Below are 25,265 nucleotides of genomic sequence, written 5' to 3' on the forward strand. Positions count from 1 at the left end.
CTCGTGAGAGGAGTAGAAAAACGGCAAAAATTTCAATCCTGCATGATTCTACAAAGAAATGTGAACGTTCATTCAAACAGCTGCTTTTTGGTATTGGTCCCTTTTGAATAATGAAGGTTTTGAATTTTCTACAAAAGTAAAGTAGTTGCAAACTCATCTTTTTAGAAACTTGTTTTGGCTGTTGAGAGGAGTAGAAAAACATCAAAAATTTCAATCCTGCACGATTCTACCAAGAAATGTGAGTGTCCATTCAAACCGCTGTTTTTGCTATTGGGCTCTATTGAATAATGAATGTTTTGAATTTTCTCCAAAAGCAAAGTAGTTGCAAACTCATCCTTCTAGTCCTGTCTGGGCTCATGAGAGGAGTAGAAAAACATCAAAAATTTCAATCCTGCACGATTCTACCAAGAAATGTGAGAGTTCATTGAAACCGCTGCTTTTTGCTATTGGGCCCTATTGAATAATGAATGTTTTGAATTTTTTGCAAAAGTAAAGTAGTCGCAAACTCATCCTTATAGAGTCTTGTTTGGGCTCATGAGAGGAGTAGAAAAAGGTCAAAAATGTCAAACCTGCATGATTCTACCAAGAAATGTGAGTGTTCTTTCAAACCGCTGATTATTGCTATTGGTCCCTATTGAATAATGAATGTTTTGAACATTCTCCAAAAGTAAAGTAGTTGCAAACCCATCCTTTTACAATCTTGTTTGGGCTATTGAGAGGAGTAGAAAAACATCAAAAATGTCAATCCTGTACGATTCTACCAAGAAATGTGAGTGTTCATTTAACCCGCTTCTTTTTGCTATTGGTCCCTATTGAATAATGAATGTTTTGAATTTTCTCCAAAAGTAAAGTAGATGCAACTCATCCTTTTAGAAACGAGTTTGCGCTGTTGAGAGGAGTAGAAAAACATCAAAAATTTCAATCCAGCATGATTCTACCAAGAAATGCGAGTGTTCATTCAAACCGTCGCTTTTTGCTAGTGGCCCCTATTGAATAATGAATGTTTTGAACATTCTCCAAAAGTAAAGTAGTTGCAAACTAATCCTTTTAGAAACTTGTTTGGGCTGTTGAGATGAGTAGAAAAACATCAAAAATTTCAATCCTGCATGATTTTACCAAGAAATGTGCGTGTTCATTTAACCCGCTGCTTTTTGCTATTGGTCCCTATTGAATAATGAATGTTTTGAATTTTCTCCAAAAGTAACGTAGTTGCAAGCTCATCCTTTTAGAGTCTTGTTTGGGCTCATGATAGGAGTAGAAAAACATCAAAAATTTCAATCCTGCACGATTCTACTAAGAAATGTGAGTGTTCATTCAAAATGCTGCTTTTTGCTATTGGACCCTATTGAATAATGAATGTTTTGAAATTTCTCCAAAAGTAACGTAGTTGCAAGCTCATCCTTTTAGAGTCTTGTTTGGGCTCATGATAGGAGTAGAAAAACATCAAAAATTTCAATCCTGAACGATTCTACCAAGAGATGTGAGTGTTCATTCAAACAGCTGCTTTTTGCTATTGGGCCCTATTGAATAATGAATGTTTTGAATTTTCTGCAAAAGTAAAGTAGTTGCAAACTCACTCTTATAGAGTGTTGTTTGTGCTCATGAGTGGAGTATAAAAACGTCAAAAATTCCAATCCTGCACGATTCTACCAAGAAATGTGATTGTTCATTCAAAACTCTGCTTTTTGCTATTCGAACCTATTGAATAATGAATGTTTTGAATTTTCTGCAAATGTAAAGTAGTTGCAAACTCATCCTTCTAGAGTCTTGTTTGAGCTTATGAGAGGAGTAGAAAAATGCTAAAAATTTCAATCCTGCATGATTCTACCAAGAAATGCGAGTGTTCAATCAAACCGTTGCTTTTTGCTAGTGGCCCCTATTGAATAAGGAATGTTTTGAATTTTCTCCAAAAGTAAACTAGTTGCAAACTAATCCTTTTAGAAACTTGCTTGGGCTGTTGAGAGTAGTAGAAAAACATTAAAAATTTCAATCCTGCACGATTATACCAAGAAATGTGATTGTTCATTCAAAACGCTGCTTTTTGCTATTGTACTCTATTGAATAATGAATGTTTTGAATTTTCTCCAAAAGTAAAGTAGTTGCAAGCTCATCCTTTTAAATTCTTGTTTGGGCTCATGAGAGGAGTAGAAAAACATCAAAAATTTCAATCCTGAACGATACTACCAAGAGATGTGAGTGTTCATTCAAACAGCTGCTTTTTGCTATTGGGCCCTATTGAATAATGAATGTTTTGAATTTTCTGCAAAAGTAAAGTGGTTGCAAACTCATCCTTATAGAGTCTTGTTTGGGCTCATGAGAGGAGTAGAAAAACGTCAAAAATTTCAATTCTGCATGATTCTACCAATAAATGTGAGTGTTCATTCAAACCGCTGCTTTTTGCTCTTGGACCCTATTGAATAATGAATGTTTTGAATTTTCTGCAAAAGTAAAGTAATTTCAAACTCATCCTTTTACAATCTTGTTAGGGCTGTTGAGAGGAGTAGAAATACATTAAAAATTTCAATCCTGCACTATTCTACCAAGAAATGTGATTGTTCATTCAAAATGCTGCTTTTTGCTATTGGACTCTATTGAATAATGAATGTTTTGAATTTTCTCCAAAAGTAAAGTAGTTGCAAGCTCAACCTTTTAGAGTCTTGTTTGGGCTCATGAGAGGAGTAGAAAAACATCAAAAATTTCAATCCTGCATGATTCTACCAAGAAATGTGTGTTCATTCAAACTGCTGGTTTTTGCTATTGGGCCTTATTGATTAATGAATGTTTTGAATTTTCTCCAAAATTAAAGTAGTTGCAAACTCAACCTTTTAGAAACTTGTTTGTGCTGTTGAGAGGAGTAGAAAAACATCAAAAATTTCAATCCTGCACGATTCTACCAAGAAATGTGATTGTTCTTTCAAAACGCTGCTTTTTGCTATTAGACCCAATTGAATAATGAATGTTTTGAATTTTCTCCAAAAGTAAGCAAGTTGCAAACTCATCCTTCTAGGGTCTTGTTTTGGCTCGTGAGAGGAGTAGAAAAACGGCAAAAATTTCAATCCTGCATGATTCTACAAAGAAATGTGAACGTTCATTCAAAACGCTGCTTTTTGGTATTGGTCCCTTTTGAATAATGAATGTTTTGAATTTTCTACAAAAGTAAAGTAGTTGCAAACTCATCTTTTCAGAAACTTGTTTGGGCTGTTGAGAGGAGTAGAAAAACATCAAAAATTTCAATCCTGCATGATTCTACCAAGAAATGTGAGTGTTCATTCAAACCGCTGCTTTTTGCTATTGGGCCCTATTGAATAATGAATGTTTTGAATTTTCTCCAAAAGCAAAGTAGTTGCAAACTCATCCTTCTAGTCCTGTCTGGGCTCATGAGAGGAGTAGAAAAGCATCAAAAATTTCAATCCTGCACGATTCTACCAAGAAATGTGAGTGTTCATTGAAACCGCTGCTTTTTGCTATTGGGCCCTATTGAATAATGAATGTTTTGAATTTTTTGCAAAAGTAAAGTAGTCGCAAACTCATCCTTATAGAGTCTTGTTTGGGCTCATGAGAGGAGTAGAAAAAGGTCAAAAATTTCAAACCTGCATGATTCTACCAAGAAATGTGAGTGTTCTTTCAAACCGCTGATTATTGCTATTGGTCCCTATTGAACATTATCCAAAAGTAAAGTAGTTGCAAACTCATCCTTTTAGAATCTTGTTTGGGCTATTGAGAGGAGTAGAAAAACATCAAAAATTTCAATCCTGTACGATTCTACCAAGAAATGTGATTGTTCATTCAAAACGCTGCTTTTTGCTATTAGACCCTATTGAATAATGAATGTTTTGAATTTTCTCCAAAAGTAAAGTAGTTGCAAACTCATCCTTCCAGAGTCTTGTTTGGGCTCACGAGAGTAGAAAAACGTTAAAAATTTAAATCCTGCATGATTCTACCAAGAAATGCGATTGTTCATTCAAACCGTCGCTTTTTGCTAGTGGCCCCTATTGAATAATGAATGTTTTGAACATTCTCCAAAAGTAAAGTAGTTGCAAACTAATCCTTTTAGAAACTTGTTTGGGCTGTTGAGAGGAGTCGAAAAACATCAAAAATTTCAATCCTGCATGATTCTACCAAGAAATGTGAGTGTTCATTGAAACCGTTGCTTTTTGCTATTGGGCCCTATTGAATAATGAATGTTTTGAATTTTTTGCAAAAGTACAGTAGTTGCAAACTCATCCTTATAGAGTCTTGTTTGGCCTCATGAGAGGAGTAGAAAAAGGTCAAAAATTTCAAACCTGCATGATTCCACCAAGAAATGTGAGTGTTCTTTCAAACAGCTGATTATTGCTATTGGTCCCTATTGAATAATGAATGTTTTGAACATTCTCCAAAAGTAAAGTAGTTGCAAACTCATCATTTTAGAATCTTGTTTGGGCTATTGAGAGGAGTAGAAAAACATCAAAAATGTCAATCCTGTACGATTCTACCAAGAAATGTGATTGTTCATTCAAAACGCTGCTTTTTGCTATTAGACCCTATTGAATAATGAATGTTTTGAATTTTCTCCAAAAGTAAAGTAGTTGCAAACTCATCCTTCCAGAGTCTTGTTTGGGCTCACGAGAGTAGAAAAACGTTAAAAAATTTCAATCCTGCATGATTCTACCAAGAAATGCGAGTGTTCATTCAAACCGTCGCTTTTTGTTAGTGGCCCCTATTGAATAATGAATGTTTTGAACATTCTCCAAAAGTAAAGTAGTTGCAAACTAATCCTTTTAGAAACTTGTTTGCGCTGTTGAGAGGAGTAGAAAAACATCAAAAATTTCAATCCTGCATGATTCTACCAAGAAATGTGAGTGTTCATTCAAACCGCTGGTTTTTGCTATTGGGCCCTATTGAATAATGAATGTTTTGAATTTTCTCCAAAGTTAAAGTAGTTGCAAACTTATCCTTTTAGAAACTTGTTTGGGCTGTTAAGAGGAGTAGAAAAACATCAAAAATGTCAATCCTGCACGATTCTACCAAGAAATGTGATTGTTCATTCAAAACGCTGCTTTTTGCTATTAGACCCTATTGAATAATGAATGTTTTGAATTTTCTCCAAAAGTAAGCAAGTTGCAAACTCATCCTTCTAGAGTCTTGTTTCGGCTCATGAGAGGAGTAGAAAAATGGCAAAAATTTCAATCCTGCACGATTCTACAAAGAAATGTGAACGTTCATTCAAACCGCTGCTTTTTGCTATTGGTCCCTATTGAATAATGAATGTTTTGAATTTTCTCCAAAATGAAAGTAGTTGCAAGCTCATCCTCTTAGAAACTTGTTTGGGCTGTTGAGAGAAGTAGAAAAACATCAAAAATTTCAATCCTGCACGATTCTACCCAGAAATGTGAGTGTTCATTCAAACCGCTGCTTTTTGCTATTGGGCCCGATTGACTAATGAATGTTTTGAATTTTCTCAAAAAGTAAAGTTGTTGCAAACTTATCCTTTTAGAAACTTGTTTGGGCTGTTGAGAGGAGTAAAAAAAACATCAAAAATTTCACTCCTGCATGATTCTAACAAGAAATGTGAGTGTTCATTCAAACCGCTGCTTTTTGCTATTGGGCCCTATTGAATAATGAATGTTTTGAATTTTCTCCAAAAGCAAAGTATTTGCAAACTCATCCTTCTACTCTTGTCTTGGCTCATGAGAGGAGTAGAAAAACGTCAAAAATTTCAATCCTACACAATTCTACCCAGAAATGTGAGTGTTCATTCAAACCGCTGCTTTTTGCTATTGGGCCCTATTGAATGATGAATGTTTTGAATTTTCTCCAAAAGCAAAGTAGTTGCAAACTCATCCTTCTAGTCCTGTCTGAGCTCATGAGAGGAGTAGAAAAACATCAAAAATTTCAATCCTGCACGATTCTACCAAGAAATGTGAGTGTTCATTGAAACCGCTGCTTTTTGCTATTGGGCCCTATTGAATAATGAATGTTTTGAATTTTTTGCAAAAGTAAAGTAGTCGCAAACTCATCGTTATAGAGTCTTGTTTGGGCTCATGAGAGGAGTAGAAAAAGGTCAAAAATTTCAAACCTGCATGATTCTACCAAGAAATGTGAGTGTTCTTTCAAACCGCTGATTATTGCTATTGGTCCCTATTGAATAATGAATGTTTTGAACATTCTCCAAAAGTAAAGTAGTTGCAAACTAATCCTTTTAGAATCTTGTTTGGGCTATTGAGAGGAGTAGAAAAACATCAAAAATTTCAATCCTGTACGATTCTACCAAGAAATGTGATTGTTCATTCAAAACGCTGCGTTTTGCTATTAGACCCTATTGAATAATGAATGTTTTGAATTTTCTCCAAAAGTAAAGTAGTTGCAAACTCATCCTTCCAGAGTCTTGTTTGGGCTCATGAGAGTAGAAAAACGTTAAAAATTTCAATCCTGCATGATTCTACCAAGAAATGCGAGTGTTCATTCAAACCGTCGCTTTTTGCTAGTGGCCCCTATTGAATAATGAATATTTTGAACATTCTCCAAAAGTAAAGTAGTTGCAAACTAATCCTTTTAGAAACTTGTTTGGGCTGTTGAGAGGAGTAGAAAAACATAAAAAATTTCAATCCTGCATGATTCTACCAAGAAATGTGAGTGTTCATTTAAACCGCTGCTTTTTGCTATTGGGCCCTATTGAATAATGAATGTTTTGAATTTTCTCCAAAGTTAAAGTAGTTGCAAACTCATCCTTTTAGAAACTTGTTTGGGCTGTTGAAAGGAGTAGAAAAACATCAAAAATTTCAATCCTGCACGATTCTACCAAGAAATGTGATCGTTCATTCAAAACGCTGCTTTTTGCTATTAGACCCTATTGAATAATGAATGTTTTGAATTTTCTCCAAAAGTAAGCAAGTTGCAAACTCATCCTTCTAGAGTCTTGTTTTGGCTCGTGAGAGGAGTAGAAAAACGGCAAAAATTTCAATCCTGCATGATTCTACAAAGAAATGTGAACGTTCATTCAAACAGCTGCTTTTTGGTATTGGTCCCTTTTGAATAATGAAGGTTTTGAATTTTCTACAAAAGTAAAGTAGTTGCAAACTCATCTTTTTAGAAACTTGTTTTGGCTGTTGAGAGGAGTAGAAAAACATCAAAAATTTCAATCCTGCATGATTCTACCAAGAAATGTGATTGTTCATTCAAACCGCTGCTTTATGCTATTGGGCCCTATTGAATAATGAATGTTTTGAATTTTCTCCAAAAGTAAAGTAGTTGCAAACTCATCCTTTTAGAAACTTGTTTGGGCTGTTGAGAGGAGTAAAAAAACATCAAAATGTTCAATCCTGCACGATTCTACCAAGAAATGTGAGTGTCCATTCAAACCGCTGTTTTTGCTATTGGGCCCTATTGAATAATGAATGTTTTGAATTTTCTCCAAAAGCAAAGTAGTTGCAAACTCATCCTTCTAGTCCTGTCTGGGCTCATGAGAGGAGTAGAAAAACATCAAAAATTTCAATCCTGCACGATTCTACCAAGAAATGTGAGAGTTCATTGAAACCGCTGCTTTTTGCTATTGGGCCCTATTGAATAATGAATGTTTTGAATTTTTTGCAAAAGTAAAGTAGTCGCAAACTCATCCTTATAGAGTCTTGTTTGGGCTCATGAGAGGAGTAGAAAAAGGTCAAAAATTTCAAACCTGCATGATTCTACCAAGAAATGTGAGTGTTCTTTCAAACCGCTGATTATTGCTATTGGTCCCTATTGAATAATGAATGTTTTGAACATTCTTCAAAAGTAAAGTAGTTGCAAACCCATCCTTTTACAATCTTGTTTGGGCTATTGAGAGGAGTAGAAAAACATCAAAAATGTCAATCCTGTACGATTCTACCAAGAAATGTGAGTGTTCATTTAACCCGCTTCTTTTTGCTATTGGTCCCTATTGAATAATGAATGTTTTGAATTTTCTCCAAAAGTAAAGTAGATGCAACTCATCCTTTTAGAAACGAGTTTGGGCTGTTGAGAGGAGTAGAAAAACATCAAAAATTTCAATCCTGCATGATTCTACCAAGAAATGCGAGTGTTCATTCAAACCGTCGCTTTTTGCTAGTGGCCCCTATTGAATAATGAATGTTTTGAACATTCTCCAAAAGTAAAGTAGTTGCAAACTAATCCTTTTAGAAACTTGTTTGGGCTGTTGAGAGGAGTAGAAAAACATCAAAAATTTCAATCCTGCATGATTTTACCAAGAAATGTGCGTGTTCATTTAACCCGCTGCTTTTTGCTATTGGTCCCTATTGAATAATGAATGTTTTGAATTTTCTCCAAAAGTAAAGTAGATGCAACTCATCCTTTTAGAAACGTGTTTGGGCTCATGATAGGAGTAGAAAAACATCAAAAATTTCAATCCTGAACGATTCTACCAAGAGATGTGAGTGTTCATTCAAACAGCTGCTTTTTGCTATTGGGCCCTATTGAATAATGAATGTTTTGAATTTTCTGCAAAAGTAAAGTAGTTGCAAACTCACCCTTATAGAGTGTTGTTTGGGCTCATGAGTGGAGTATAAAAACGTCAAAAATTCCAATCCTGCACGATTCTACCAAGAAATGTGATTGTTCATTCAAAACTCTGCTTTTTGCTATTAGAACCTATTGAATAATGAATGTTTTGAATTTTCTGCAAATGTAAAGTAGTTGCAAACTCATCCTTCTAGAGTCTTGTTTGAGCTTATGAGAGGAGTAGAAAAATGTTAAAAATTTCAATCCTGCATGATTCTACCAAGAAATGCGAGTGTTCAATCAAACCGTTGCTTTTTGCTAGTGGCCCCTATTGAATAAGGAATGTTTTGAATTTTCTCCAAAAGTAAACTAGTTGCAAACTAATCCTTTTAGAAACTTGCTTGGGCTGTTGAGAGTAGTAGAAAAACATTAAAAATTTCAATCCTGCACGATTATACCAAGAAATGTGATTGTTCATTCAAAACGCTGCTTTTTGCTATTGTACTCTATTGAATAATGAATGTTTTGAATTTTCTCCAAAAGTAAAGTAGTTGCAAGCTCATCCTTTTAAATTCTTGTTTGGGCTCATGAGAGGAGTAGAAAAACATCAAAAATTTCAATCCTGAACGATACTACCAAGAGATGTGAGTGTTCATTCAAACAGCTGCTTTTTGCTATTGGGCCCTATTGAATAATGAATGTTTTGAATTTTCTGCAAAAGTAAAGTGGTTGCAAACTCATCCTTATAGAGTCTTGTTTGGGCTCATGAGAGGAGTAGAAAAATGTCAAAAATTTCTATTCTGCATGATTCTACCAATAAATGTGAGTGTTCATTCAAACCGCTGCTTTTTGCTCTTGGGCCCTATTGAATAATGAATGTTTTGAATTTTCTGCAAAAGTAAAGTAATTTCAAACTCATCCTTTTACAAACTTGTTAGGGCTGTTGAGAGGAGTAGAAATACATTAAAAATTTCAATCCTGCACTATTCTACCAAGAAATGTGATTGTTCATTCAAAATGCTGCTTTTTGCTATTGGACTCTATTGAATAATGAATGTTTTGAATTTTCTCCAAAAGTAAAGTAGTTGCAAGCTCATCCTTTTAAATTCTTGTTTGGGCTCATGAGAGGAGTAGAAAAACATCAAAAATTTCAATCCTGAACGATACTACCATGAGATGTGAGTGTTCATTCAAACAGCTGCTTTTTGCTATTGGGCCCTATTGAATAATGAATGTTTTGAATTTTTTGCAAAAGTAAAGTAGTTGCAAACTCATCCTTATAGTGTCTTGTTTGGGCTCATTAGAGGAGTAGAAAAACATCAAAAAGTTCAATCCTGCATGATTCTACCAAGAAATGTGTGTTCATTCAAACTGCTGGTTTTTGCTATTGGGCCTTATTGATTAATGAATGTTTTGAATTTTCTCCAAAATTAAAGTAGTTGCAAACTCAACCTTTTAGAAACTTGTTTGTGCTGTTGAAAGGAGTAGAAAAACATCAAAAATTTCAATCCTGCACGATTCTACCAAGAAATGTGATTGTTCTTTCAAAACGCTGCTTTTTGCTATTAGACCCTATTGAATAATGAATGTTTTGAATTTTCTCCAAAAGTAAGCAAGTTGCAAACTCATCCTTCTAGGGTCTTGTTTTGGCTCGTGAGAGGAGTAGAAAAACGGCAAAAATTTCAATCCTGCATGATTCTACAAAGAAATGTGAACGTTCATTCAAAACGCTGCTTTTTGGTATTGGTCCTTTTTGAATAATGAATGTTTTGAATTTTCTACAAAAGTAAAGTAGTTGCAAACTCATCTTTTCAGAAACTTGTTTGGGCTGTTGAGAGGAGTAGAAAAACATCAAAAATTTCAATCCTGCATGATTCTACCAAGAAATGTGAGTGTTCATTCAAACCGCTGCTTTTTGCTGTTGGGCCCTATTGAACATTCTCCAAAAGAAAAGTAGTTGCAAACTCATCCTTTTAGAATCTTGTTTGGGCTATTGAGAGGAGTAGAAAAAGGTCAAAAATTTCAAACCTGCATGATTCTACCAAGAAATGTGAGTGTTCTTTCAAACCGCTGATTATTGCTATTGGTCCCTATTGAACATTCTCCAAAAGAAAAGTAGTTGCAAACTCATCCTTTTAGAATCTTGTTTGGGCTATTGAGAGGAGTAGAAAAACATCAAAAATTTCAATCCTGTATGATTCTACCAAGAAATGTGATTGTTCATTCAAAACGCTGCTTTTTGCTATTAGACCCTATTGAATAATGAATGTTTTGAATTTTCTCCAAAAGTAAAGTAGTTGCAAACTCATCCTTCCAGAGTCTTGTTTGGGCTCACGAGAGTAGAAAAACGTTAAAAATTTAAATCCTGCATGATTCTACCAAGAAATGCGATTGTTCATTCAAACCGTCGCTTTTTGCTAGTGGCCCCTATTGAATAATGAATGTTTTGAACATTCTCCAAAAGTAAAGTAGTTGCAAACTAATCCTTTTAGAAACTTGTTTGGGCTGTTGAGAGGAGTAGAAAAACATCAAAAATTTCAATCCTGCATGATTCTACCAAGAAATGTGAGTGTTCATTGAAACCGCTGCTTTTTGCTATTGGGCCCTATTGAATAATGAATGTTTTGAATTTTTTGCAAAAGTACAGTAGTTGCAAACTCATCCTTATAGAGTCTTGTTTGGCCTCATGAGAGGAGTAGAAAAAGGTCAAAAATTTCAAACCTGCATGATTCCACCAAGAAATGTGAGTGTTCTTTCATACAGCTGATTATTGCTATTGGTCCCTATTGAATAATGAATGTTTTGAACATTCTCCAAAAGTAAAGTAGTTGCAAACTCATCATTTTAGAATCTTGTTTGGGCTATTGAGAGGAGTAGAAAAACATCAAAAATTTCAAACCTGTACGATTCTACCAAGAAATGTGATTGTTCATTCAAAACGCTGCTTTTTGCTATTAGACCCTATTGAATAATGAATGTTTTGAATTTTCTCCAAAAGTAAAGTAGTTGCAAACTCATCCTTCCAGAGTCTTGTTTGGGCTCACGAGAGTAGAAAAACGTTAAAAATTTAAATCCTGCATGATTCTACCAAGAAATGCGAGTGTTCATTCAAACCGTCGCTTTTTGCTAGTGGCCCCTATTGAATAATGAATGTTTTGAACATTCTCCAAAAGTAAAGTAGTTGCAAACTAATCCTTTTAGAAACTTGTTTGGGCTGTGGAGAGGAGTAGAAAAACATCAAAAATTTCAATCCTGCATGATTCTACCAAGAAATGTGAGTGTTCATTGAAACCGCTGGTTTTTGCTATTGGGCCTTATTGAATAATGAATGTTTTGAATTTTCTCCAAAATTAAAGTAGTTGCAAACTCATCCTTTTAGAAAGTTGTCTGTGCTGTTGAGAGGAGTAGAAAAACATCAAAAATGTCAATCCTGCACGATTCTACCAAGAAATGTGATTGTTCTTTCAAAACACTGCTTTTTGCTATTAGACCCTATTGAATAATGAATGTTTTGAATTTTCTCCAAAAGTAAGCAAGTTGCAAATTCATCCTTCTAGGGTCTTGTTTTGGCTCGTGAGAGGAGTAGAAAAACGGCAAAAATTTCAATCCTGCATGATTCTACAAAGAAATGTGAACGTTCATTCAAACAGCTGCTTTTTGGTATTGGTCCCTTTTGAATAATGAAGGTTTTGAATTTTCTACAAAAGTAAAGTAGTTGCAAACTCAAATTTTTAGAAACTTGTTTGGGCTGTTGAGAGGAGTAGAAAAACATCAAAAATTTCAATCCTGCATGATTCTACCAAGAAATGTGAGTGTTCATTCAAACCGCTGCTTTATGCTATTGGGCCCTATTGAATAATGAATGTTTTGAATTTTCTCCAAAAGCAAAGTAGTTGCAAACTCATCCTTCTAGTCCTGTCTGGGCTCATGAGAGGAGTAGAAAAACATCAAAAATTTCAATCCTGCACGATTCTACCAAGAAATGTGAGTGTTCATTGAAACCGCTGCTTTTTGCTATTGGGCCCTATTGAATAATGAATGTTTTGAATTTTTTGCAAAATTAAAGTAGTCGCAAACTCATCCTTATAGAGTCTTGTTTGGGCTCATGAGAGGAGTAGAAAAAGGTCAAAAATTTCAAACCTGCATGATTCTACCAAGAAATGTGAGTGTTCTTTCAAACCGCTGATTATTGCTATTGGTCCCTATTGAATAATGAATGCTTTGAACATTCTCCAAAAGTAAAGTAGTTGCAAACTCATCCTTTTAGAATCTTGTTTGGGCTATTGAGAGGAGTAGAAAAACATCAAAAATTTCAATCCTGTACGATTCTACCAAGAAATGTGATTGTTCATTCAAAACGCTGCTTTTGCTATTAGACCCTATTGAATAATGAATGTTTTGAATTTTTTCCAAAAGTAAAGTAGTTGCAAACTCATCCTTCCAGAGTCTTGTTTGGGCTCGCGAGAGTAGAAACACGTTAAAAATTTCAATCCTGCATGATTCTACCAAGAAATGCGAGTGTTCATTCAAACCGTCGCTTTTTGCTAGTGGCCCCTATTGAATAATGAATGTTTTGAACATTCTCCAAAAGTAAAGTAGTTGCAAACTAATCCTTTTAGAAACTTGTTTGGGCTGTTGAGAGGAGTAGAAAAACATCAAAAATTTCAATCCTGCATGATTGTACCAAGAAATGTGAGTGTTCATTCAAACCGCTGCTTTTTGCTATTGGGCCCTATTGAATAATGAATGTTTTGAATTTTCTCCAAAAGCAAAGTAGTTGCAAACTCATCCTTCTAGTCCTTTCTGGGCTCATGAGAGGAGTAGAAAAACATCAAAAATTTCAATCCTGCACGATTCTACCAAGAAATGTGAGTGTTCATTGAAACCGCTGCTTTTTGCTATTGGGCCCTATTGAATAATGAATGTTTTGAACATTCTCCAAAAGTAAAGTAGTTGCAAACTCATCCTTTTAGAATCTTCTTTGGGCTATTGAGAGGAGTAGAAAAACATCAAAAATTTCAATCCTGTACGATTCTACCAAGAAATGTGATTGTTCATTCAAAACGCTGCTTTTTGCTATTAGACCCTATTGAATAATGAATGTTTTGAATTTTCTCCAAAAGTAAAGTAGTTGCAAACTCATCCTTCCAGAGTCTTGTTTGGGCTCACGAGAGTAGAAAAACGTTAAAAATTTCAATCCTGCATGATTCTACCAAGAAATGCGAGTGTTCATTCAAACCGTCGCTTTTTGCTAGTGGCCCCTATTGAATAATGAATGTTTTGAACATTCTCCAAAAGTAAAGTAGTTGCAAACTAATCCTTTTAGAAACTTGTTTGGGCTGTTGAGAGGAGTAGAAAAACATCAAAAATTTCAATCCTGCATGATTCTACCAAGAAATGTGAGTGTTTACATTCAAACCGCTGCTTTTTGCTATTGGGCCCTATTGAATAATGAATGTTTTGAATTTTCTCCAAAGTTAAAGTAGTTGCAAACTCATCCTTTTAGAAACTTGTTTGGGCTGTTGAGAGGAGTAGAAAAACATCAAAAATTTCAATCCTGCACGATTCTACCAAGAAATGTGATTGTTCATTCAAAACGCTGCTTTTTGCTATTAGACCCTATTGAATAATGAATGTTTTGAGTTTTCTCCAAAAGTAAGCAAGTTGCAAACTCATCCTTCTAGAGTCTTGTTTTGGCTCGTGAGAGGAGTTGAAAAACGGCAAAAATTTCAATCCTGCATGATTCTACAAAGAAATGTGAACGTTCATTCAAACAGCTGCTTTTTGGTATTGGTCCCTTTTGAATAATGAAGGTTTTGAATTTTCTACAAAAGTAAAGTAGTTGCAAACTCATCTTTTTAGAAACTTGTTTGGGCTGTTGAGAGGAGTAGAAAAACATCAAAAATTTCAATCCTGCATGATTCTACCAAGAAATGTGAGTGTTCATTCAAACCGCTGCTTTATGCTATTGGGCCCTATTGAATAATGAATGTTTTGAATTTTCTCCAAAAGCAAAGTAGTTGCAAACTCATCCTTCTAGTCCTGTCTGGGCTCATGAGAGGAGTAGAAAAACATCAAAAATTTCAATCCTGCACGATTCTACCAAGAAATGTGAGTGTTCATTGAAACCGCTGCTTTTTGCTATTGTGCCCTATTGAATAATGAATGTTTTGAATTTTTTGCAAAATTAAAGTAGTCGCAAACTCATCCTTATAGAGTCTTGTTTGGGCTCATGAGAGGAGTAGAAAAAGGTCAAAAATTTCAAACCTGCATGATTCTACCAAGAAATGTGAGTGTTCTTTCAAACCGCTGATTATTGCTATTGGTCCCTATTGAACATTCTCCAAAAGAAAAGTAGTTGCAAACTCATCCTTTTAGAATCTTGTTTGGGCTATTGAGAGGAGTAGAAAAACATCAAAAATTTCAATCCTGTATGATTCTACCAAGAAATGTGATTGTTCATTCAAAACGCTGCTTTTTGCTATTAGACCCTATTGAATAATGAATGTTTTGAATTTTCTCCAAAAGTAAAGTAGTTGCAAACTCATCCTTCCAGAGTCTTGTTTGGGCTCACGAGAGTAGAAAAACGTTAAAAATTTAAATCCTGCATGATTCTACCAAGAAATGCGATTGTTCATTCAAACCGTCGCTTTTTGCTAGTGGCCCCTATTGAATAATGAATGTTTTGAACATTCTCCAAAAGTAAAGTAGTTGCAAACTAATCCTTTTAGAAACTTGTTTGGGCTGTTGAGAGGAGTAGAAAAACATCAAAAATTTCAATCCTGCATGATTCTACCAAGAAATGTGAGTGTTCATTGAAACCGCTGCTTTTTGCTATTGGGCCCTATTGAATAATGAATGTTTTGAATTTTTTGCAAAAGTACAGTAGTTGCAAACTCATCCTTATAGAGTCTTGTTTGGCCTCATGAGAGGAGTAGAAAAAGGTCAAAAATTTCAAACCTGCATGATTCCACCAAGAAATGTGAGTGTTCTTTCATACAGCTGATTATTGCTATTGGTCCCTATTGAATAATGAATGTTTTGAACATTCTCCAAAAGTAAAGTAGTTGCAAACTCATCATTTTAGAATCTTGTTTGGGCTATTGAGAGGAGTAGAAAAACATCAAAAATTTCAAACCTGTACGATTCTACCAAGAAATGTGATTGTTCATTCAAAACGCTGCTTTTTGCTATTAGACCCTATTGAATAATGAATGTTTTGAATTTTCTCCAAAAGTAAAGTAGTTGCAAACTCATCCTTCCAGAGTCTTGTTTGGGCTCACGAGAGTAGAAAAACGTTAAAAATTTAAATCCTGCATGATTCTACCAAGAAATGCGAGTGTTCATTCAAACCGTCGCTTTTTGCTAGTGGCCCCTATTGAATAATGAATGTTTTGAACATTCTCCAAAAGTAAAGTAGTTGCAAACTAATCCTTTTAGAAACTTGTTTGGGCTGTGGAGAGGAGTAGAAAAACATCAAAAATTTCAATCCTGCATGATTCTACCAAGAAATGTGAGTGTTCATTGAAACCGCTGGTTTTTGCTATTGGGCCTTATTGAATAATGAATGTTTTGAATTTTCTCCAAAATTAAAGTAGTTGCAAACTCATCCTTTTAGAAAGTTGTCTGTGCTGTTGAGAGGAGTAGAAAAACATCAAAAATGTCAATCCTGCACGATTCTACCAAGAAATGTGATTGTTCTTTCAAAACACTGCTTTTTGCTATTAGACCCTATTGAATAATGAATGTTTTGAATTTTCTCCAAAAGTAAGCAAGTTGCAAATTCATCCTTCTAGGGTCTTGTTTTGGCTCGTGAGAGGAGTAGAAAAACGGCAAAAATTTCAATCCTGCATGATTCTACAAAGAAATGTGAACGTTCATTCAAACAGCTGCTTTTTGGTATTGGTCCCTTTTGAATAATGAAGGTTTTGAATTTTCTACAAAAGTAAAGTAGTTGCAAACTCAAATTTTTAGAAACTTGTTTGGGCTGTTGAGAGGAGTAGAAAAACATCAAAAATTTCAATCCTGCATGATTCTACCAAGAAATGTGAGTGTTCATTCAAACCGCTGCTTTATGCTATTGGGCCCTATTGAATAATGAATGTTTTGAATTTTCTCCAAAAGCAAAGTAGTTGCAAACTCATCCTTCTAGTCCTGTCTGGGCTCATGAGAGGAGTAGAAAAACATCAAAAATTTCAATCCTGCACGATTCTACCAAGAAATGTGAGTGTTCATTGAAACCGCTGCTTTTTGCTATTGGGCCCTATTGAATAATGAATGTTTTGAATTTTTTGCAAAATTAAAGTAGTCGCAAACTCATCCTTATAGAGTCTTGTTTGGGCTCATGAGAGGAGTAGAAAAAGGTCAAAAATTTCAAACCTGCATGATTCTACCAAGAAATGTGAGTGTTCTTTCAAACCGCTGATTATTGCTATTGGTCCCTATTGAATAATGAATGCTTTGAACATTCTCCAAAAGTAAAGTAGTTGCAAACTCATCCTTTTAGAATCTTGTTTGGGCTATTGAGAGGAGTAGAAAAACATCAAAAATTTCAATCCTGTACGATTCTACCAAGAAATGTGATTGTTCATTCAAAACGCTGCTTTTTGCTATTAGACCCTATTGAATAATGAATGTTTTGAATTTTCTCCAAAAGTAAAGTAGTTGCAAACTCATCTTTCCAGAGTCTTGTTTGGGCTCACGAGAGTAGAAAAACATTAAAAATTTAAATCCTGCATGATTCTACCAAGAAATGCGATTGTTCATTCAAACCGTGACTTTTTGCAAGTGGCCCCTATTGAATAATGAATGTTTTGAACATTCTCCAAAAGTAAAGTAGTTGCAAACTAATCCTTTTAGAAACTTGTTTGGGCTGTTGAGAGGAGTAGAAAAACATCAAAAATTTCAATCCTGCATGATTCTACCAAGAAATGTGAGTGTTCATTGAAACCGCTGCTTTTTGCTATTGGGCCCTATTGAATAATGAATGTTTTGAATTTTTTGCAAAAGTAAAGTAGTTGCAAACTCCTCCTTATAGAGTCTTGTTTGGGCTCATGAGAGGAGTAGAAAAAGGTCAAAAATTTCACACCTGCATGATTCCACCAAGAAATGTGAGTGTTCTTTCAAACCGCTGATTATTGCTATTGGTCCCTATTGAATAATGAATGTTTTGAATATTCTCCAAAAGTAAAGTAGTTGCAAACTCATCATTTTAGAATCTTGTTTGGGCTATTGAGAGGAGTAGAAAAACATCAAAAATTTCAATCCTGTACGATTCTACCAAGAAATGTGATTGTTCATTCAAAACGCTGCTTTTTGCTATTAGACCCTATTGAATAATGAATGTTTTCAATTTTCTCCAAAAGTAAAGTAGTTGCAAACTCATCCTTATAGAGTCTTGTTTGGGCTCATGAGAGGAGTAGAAAAACGTCAAAAATTTCAATTCTGCATGATTCTACCAATAAATGTGAGTGTTCATTCAAACCGCTGCTTTTTGCTCTTGGGCCCTATTGAATAATGAATGTTTTGAATTTTCTGCAAAAGTAAAGTAATTTCAAACTCATCCTTTTACAAACTTGTTAGGCCTGTTGAGAGGAGTAGAAATACATTAAAAATTTCAATCCTGCACTATTCTACCAAGAAATGTGAGTGTTCATTCAAAACACTGCTTTTTGCTATTTGGGCCCTATTGAATAATGAATGTTTTGAATTTTCTCCAAAGTTAAAGTAGTTGCAAACTTATCCTTTTAGAAACTTGTTTGGGCTGTTGAGAGGAGTAGAAAAACATCAAAAATTTCAATCCTGCACGATTCTACCAAGAAATGTGATTGTTCATTCAAAACGCTGCTTTTTTCTATTAGACCCTATTGAATAATGAATGTTTTGAATTTTCTCCAAAAGTAAGCAAGTTGCAAACTCATCCTTCTAGAGTCTTGTTTTGGCTCGTGAGAGGAGTAGAAAAACATCAAAAATTTCAATCCTGCATGATTCTACAAAGAAATGTGAACGTTCATTCAAACAGCTGCTTTTTGGTATTGGTCCCTTTTGAATAATGAAGGTTTTGAATTTTCTACAAAAGTAAAGTGGTTGCAAACTCATCTTTTTAGAAACTTGTTTTGGCTGTTGAGAGGAGTAGAAAAACATCAAAAATTTCAATCCTGCATGATTCTACCAAGAAATGTGAGTGTTCATTCAAACCGCTGCTTTATGCTATTGGGCCCTATTGAATAATGAATGTTTTGAATTTTCTCCAAAAGTAAAGTAGTTGCAAACTCATCCTTTTAGAAACTTGTTTGGGCTGTTGAGAGGAGTAAAAAAACATCAAAATGTTCAATCCTGCACGATTCTACCAAGAAATGTGAGTGTCCATTCAAACTGCTGTTTTTGCTATTGGCCCCTATAGAATAATGAATGTTTTGAATTTTCTCCAAAAGCAAAGTAGTTGCAAACTCTTCCTTCTAGTCCTGTCTGGGCTCATGAGACGAGTAGAAAAACATCAAAAATTTCAATCCTGCACGATTCTACCAAGAAATGTGAGTGTTCATTGAAACCGCTGCTTTTTGCTATTGGGCCCTATTGAATAATGAATGTTTTGAATTTTTTGCAAAAGTAAAGTAGTCGCAAACTCATCCTTATAGAGTCTTGTTTGGGCTCATGAGAGGAGTAGAAACAGGTCAAAAATTTCAATCCTGCATGATTCTACCAAGAAATGTGAGTGTTCATTCAAACCGCTGCTTTATGCTATTGGGCCCTATTGAATAATGAATGTTTTGAATTTTCTCCAAAAGTAAAGTAGTTGCAAACTCATCCTTTTAGAAACTTGTTTGGGCTGTTGAGAGGAGTAAAAAAACATCAAAATGTGCAATCCTGCACGATTCTACCAAGAAATGTGAGTGTCCATTCAAACCGCTGCTTTTTGCTATTGGTCCCTATTGAATAATGAATGTTTTGAATTTTCTCCAAAAGTAAAGTAGATGCAACTCATCCTTTTAGAAACGTGTTTGGGCTGTTGAGAGGAGTAGAAAAACATCAAAAATTTCAATCCTGCACGATTCTACTAAGAAATGTGAGTGTTCATTCAAAATGCTGCTTTTTGCTATTGGGCCCTATTGAATAATGAATGTTTTGAAATTTCTCCAAAAGTAACGTAGTTGCAAGCTCATCCTTTTAGAGTCTTGTTTGGGCTCATGATAGGAGTAGAAAAACATCAAAAATTTCAATCCTGAACGATTCTACCAAGAGATGTGAGTGTTCATTCAAACAGCTGCTTTTTGCTATTGGGCCCTATTGAATAATGAATGTTTTGAATTTTCTGCAAAAGTAAAGTAGTTGCAAACTCACCCTTATAGAGTGTTGTTTGGGCTCATGAGTGGAGAATAAAAACGTCAAAAATTCCAATCCTGCACGATTCTACCAAGAAATGTGATTGTTCATTCAAAACTCTGCTTTTTGCTATTAGAACCTATTGAATAATGAATGTTTTGAATTTTCTGCAAATGTAAAGTAGTTGCAAACTCATCCTTCTAGAGTCTTGTTTGAGCTTATGAGAGGAGTAGAAAAATGTTAAAAATTTCAATCCTGCATGATTCTACCAAGAAATGCGAGTGTTCAATCAAACCGTTGCTTTTTGCTAGTGGCCCCTATTGAATAATGAATGTTTTGAATTTTCTCCAAAAGTAAACTAGTTGCAAACTAATCCTTTTAGAAACTTGCTTGGGCTGTTGAGAGTAGTAGAAAAACATTAAAAATTTCAATCCTGCACGATTATACCAAGAAATGTGATTGTTCATTCAAAACGCTGCTTTTTGCTATTGTACTCTATTGAATAATGAATGTTTTGAATTTTCTCCAAAAGTAAAGTAGTTGCAAGCTCATCCTTTTAAATTCTTGTTTGGGCTCATGAGAGGAGTAGAAAAACATCAAAAATTTCAATCCTGTACGATTCTACCAAGAAATGTGATTGTTCATTCAAAACGCTGCTTTTTGCTATTAGACCCTATTGAATAATGAATGTTTTGAATTTTTTCCAAAAGTAAATAGTTGCAAACTCATCCTTCCAGAGTCTTGTTTGGGCTCGCGAGAGTAGAAAAACATTAAAAATTTCAATCCTGCATGATTCTACCAAGAAATGCGAGTGTTCATTCAAACCGTCGCTTTTTGCTAGTGGCCCCTATTGAATAATGAATGTTTTGAACATTCTCCAAAAGTAAAGTAGTTGCAAACTAATCCTTTTAGAAACTTGTTTGGGCTGTTGAGAGGAGTAGAAAAACATCAAAAATTTCAATCCTGCACGATTCTACCAAGAAATGCGAGTGTTCATACAAACCGTCGCTTTTTCCCTGTGGCCCCTATTGAATAATGAATGTTTTGAACATTCTCCAAAAGTAAAGTAGTTGCAAACTCATCCTTTTAGAAAGTTGTCTGTGCTGTTGAGAGGAGTAGAAAAACATCAAAAATGTCAATCCTGCACGATTCTAACAAGAAATGTGATTGTTCTTTCAAAACGCTGCTTTTTGCTATTAGACCCTATTGAATAATGAATGTTTTGAATTTTCTCCAAAAGTAAGCAAGTTGCAAATTCATCCTTCTAGGGTCTTGTTTTGGCTCGTGAGAGGAGTAGAAAAACGGCAAAAATTTCAATCCTGCATGATTCTACCAAGAAATGTGAGTGTTCATTGAAACCGCTGCTTTTTGGTATTGGTCCCTTTTGAATAATGAAGGTTTTGAATTTTCTACAAAAGTAAAGTAGTTGCAAACTCAAATTTTTAGAAACTTGTTTGGGCTGTTGAGAGGAGTAGAAAAACATCAAAAATTTCAATCCTGCATGATTCTACCAAGAAATGTGAGTGTTCATTCAAACCGCTGCTTTATGCTATTGGGCCCTATTGAATAATGAATGTTTTGAATTTTCTCCAAAAGCAAAGTAGTTGCAAACTCATCCTTCTAGTCCTGTCTGGGCTCATGAGAGGAGTAGAAAAACATCAAAAATTTCAATCCTGCACGATTCTACCAAGAAATGTGAGTGTTCATTGAAACCGCTGCTTTTTGCTATTGGGCCCTATTGAATAATGAATGTTTTGAATTTTTTGCAAAATTAAAGTAGTCGCAAACTCATCCTTATAGAGTCTTGTTTGGGCTCATGAGAGGAGTAGAAAAGGTCAAAAATTTCAAACCTGCATGATTCTACCAAGAAATGTGAGTGTTCTTTCAAACCGCTGCTTTTTGCTATTGGTCCCTATTGAATAATGAATGTTTTGAACATTCTCCAAAAGTAAAGTAGTTGCAAACTCATCCTTTTAGAATCTTGTTTGGGCTATTGAGAGGAGTAGAAAAACATCAAAAATTTCAATCCTGTACGATTCTACCAAGAAATGTGATTGTTCATTCAAAACGCTGCTTTTTGCTATTAGACCCTATTGAATAATGAATGTTTTGAATTTTCTCCAAAAGTAAAGTAGTTGCAAACTCATCCTTCCAGAGTCTTGTTTGGGCTCACGAGAGTAGAAAAACGTTAAAAATTTAAATCCTGCATGATTCTACCAAGAAATGCGATTGTTCATTCAAACCGTCGCTTTTTGCTAGTGGCCCCTATTGAATAATGAATGTTTTGAACATTCTCCAAAAGTAAAGTAGTTGCAAACTAATCCTTTTAGAAACTTCTTTGGGCTGTTGAGAGGAGTAGAAAAACATCAAAAATTTCAATCCTGCATGATTCTACCAAGAAATGTGAGTGTTCATTGAAACCGCTGCTTTTTGCTATTGGGCCCTATTGAATAATGAATGTTTTGAATTTTTTGCAAAAGTAAAGTAGTTGCAAACTCATCCTTATAGAATCTTGTTTGGGCTCATGAGAGGAGTAGAAAAAGGTCAAAAATTTCACACCTGCATGATTCCACCAAGAAATGTGAGTGTTCTTTCAAACCGCTGATTATTGCTATTGGTCCCTATTGAATAATTAATGTTTTGAATATTCTCCAAAAGTAAAGTAGTTGCAAACTCATCATTTTAGAATCTTTTTTGGGCTATTGAGAGGAGTAGAAAAACATCAAAAATTTCAATCCTGTACGATTCTACCAAGAAATGTGATTGTTCATTCAAAACGCTGCTTTTTGCTATTAGACCCTATTGAATAATGAATGTTTTGAATTTTCTCCAAAAGTAAAGTAGTTGCAAACTCATCCTTATAGAGTCTTGTTTGGGCTCATGAGAGGAGTAGAAAAACGTCAAAAATTTCAATTCTGCATGATTCTACCAATAAATGTGAGTGTTCATTCAAACCGCTGCTTTTTGCTCTTGGGCCCTATTGAATAATGAATGTTTTGAATTTTCTGCAAAAGTAAAGTAATTTCAAACTCATCCTTTTACAAACTTGTTAGGCCTGTTGAGAGGAGTAGAAATACATTAAAAATTTCAATCCTGCACGATTCTACCAAGAAATGTGATTGTTCATTCAAAACGCTGCTTTTTTCTATTAGACCCTATTGAATAATGAATGTTTTAAATTTTCTCCAAAAGTAAGCAAGTTGCAAACTCATCCTTCTAGAGTCTTGTTTTGGCTCGTGAGAGGAGTAGAAAAACATCAAAAATTTCAATCCTGCATGATTCTACAAAGAAATGTGAACGTTCATTCAAACAGCTGCTTTTTGGTATTGGTCCCTTTTGAATAATGAAGGTTTTGAATTTTCTACAAAAGTAAAGTGGTTGCAAACTCATCCTTTTATAAACTTGTTTTGGCTATTGAGAGGAGTGGAAAAACATGAAAAATTTCAATCCTGCATGATTCTACCAAGAAATGTGAGTATTCATTCAAACCGCTGCTTTTTGCTATTGGGCCCTATTGAATAATGAATGTTTTGAATTTTCTCCAAAAGTAAAGTAGTTGCAAACTCATCCTTTTAGAAACTTGTTTGGGCTGTTGAGAGGAGTAAAAAAACATCAAAATGTTCAATCCTGCACGATTCTACCAAGAAATGTGAGTGTCCATTCAAACCGCTGTTTTTGCTATTGGGCCCTGTAGAATAATGAATGTTTTGAATTTTCTCCAAAAGCAAAGTAGTTGCAAACTCATCCTTCTAGTCCTGTCTGGGCTCATGAGAGGAGTAGAAAAACATCAAAAATTTCAATCCTGCACGATTCTACCAAGAAATGTGAGTGTTCATTGAAACCGCTGTTTTTTGCTATTGGGCCCTATTGAATAATGAATGTTTTGAATTTTTTGCAAAAGTAAAGTAGTCGCAAACTCATCCTTATAGAGTCTTGTTTGGGCTCATGAGAGGAGTAGAAAAAGGTCAAAAATTTCAAACCTGCATGATTCTACCAAGAAATGTGATTGTTCATTCAAAACGCTGCTTTTTGCTATTAGACCCTATTGAATAATGAATGTTTTGAATTTTCTCCAAAAGTAAAGTAGTTGCAAACTCATCTTTCCAGAGTCTTGTTTGGGCTCACGAGAGTAGAAAAACATTAAAAATTTAAATCCTGCATGATTCTACCAAGAAATGCGATTGTTCATTCAAACCGTGACTTTTTGCAAGTGGCCCCTATTGAATAATGAATGTTTTGAACATTCTCCAAAAGTAAAGTAGTTGCAAACTAATCCTTTTAGAAACTTGTTTGGGCTGTTGAGAGGAGTAGAAAAACATCAAAAATTTCAATCCTGCATGATTCTACCAAGAAATGTGAGTGTTCATTGAAACCGCTGCTTTTTGCTATTGGGCCCTATTGAATAATGAATGTTTTGAATTTTTTGCAAAAGTAAAGTAGTTGCAAACTCCTCCTTATAGAGTCTTGTTTGGGCTCATGAGAGGAGTAGAAAAAGGTCAAAAATTTCACACCTGCATGATTCCACCAAGAAATGTGAGTGTTCTTTCAAACCGCTGATTATTGCTATTGGTCCCTATTGAATAATGAATGTTTTGAATATTCTCCAAAAGTAAAGTAGTTGCAAACTCATCATTTTAGAATCTTGTTTGGGCTATTGAGAGGAGTAGAAAAACATCAAAAATTTCAATCCTGTACGATTCTACCAAGAAATGTGATTGTTCATTCAAAACGCTGCTTTTTGCTATTAGACCCTATTGAATAATGAATGTTTTGAATTTTCTCCAAAAGTAAAGTAGTTGCAAACTCATCCTTATAGAGTCTTGTTTGGGCTCATGAGAGGAGTAGAAAAACGTCAAAAATTTCAATTCTGCATGATTCTACCAATAAATGTGAGTGTTCATTCAAACCGCTGCTTTTTGCTCTTGGGCCCTATTGAATAATGAATGTTTTGAATTTTCTGCAAAAGTAAAGTAATTTCAAACTCATCCTTTTACAAACTTGTTAGGCCTGTTGAGAGGAGTAGAAATACATTAAAAATTTCAATCCTGCACTATTCTACCAAGAAATGTGAGTGTTCATTCAAAACACTGCTTTTTGCTATTTGGGCCCTATTGAATAATGAATGTTTTGAATTTTCTCCAAAGTTAAAGTAGTTGCAAACTCATCCTTTTAGAAACTTGTTTGGGCTGTTGAGAGGAGTAGAAAAACATCAAAAATTTCAATCCTGCACGATTCTACCAAGAAATGTGATTGTTCATTCAAAACGCTGCTTTTTTCTATTAGACCCTATTGAATAATGAATGTTTTGAATTTTCTCCAAAAGTAAGCAAGTTGCAAACTCATCCTTCTAGAGTCTTGTTTTGGCTCGTGAGAGGAGTAGAAAAACATCAAAAATTTCAATCCTGCATGATTCTACAAAGAAATGTGAACGTTCATTCAAACAGCTGCTTTTTGGTATTGGTCCCTTTTGAATAATGAAGGTTTTGAAT

Source organism: Dendrobates tinctorius, unplaced genomic scaffold (genome assembly GCF_039654945.1).
Source record: "Dendrobates tinctorius isolate UK_male_01 unplaced genomic scaffold, ASM3965494v1 ptg000188l, whole genome shotgun sequence".
Classification (NCBI taxonomy): Eukaryota; Metazoa; Chordata; class Amphibia; order Anura; family Dendrobatidae; genus Dendrobates; species Dendrobates tinctorius.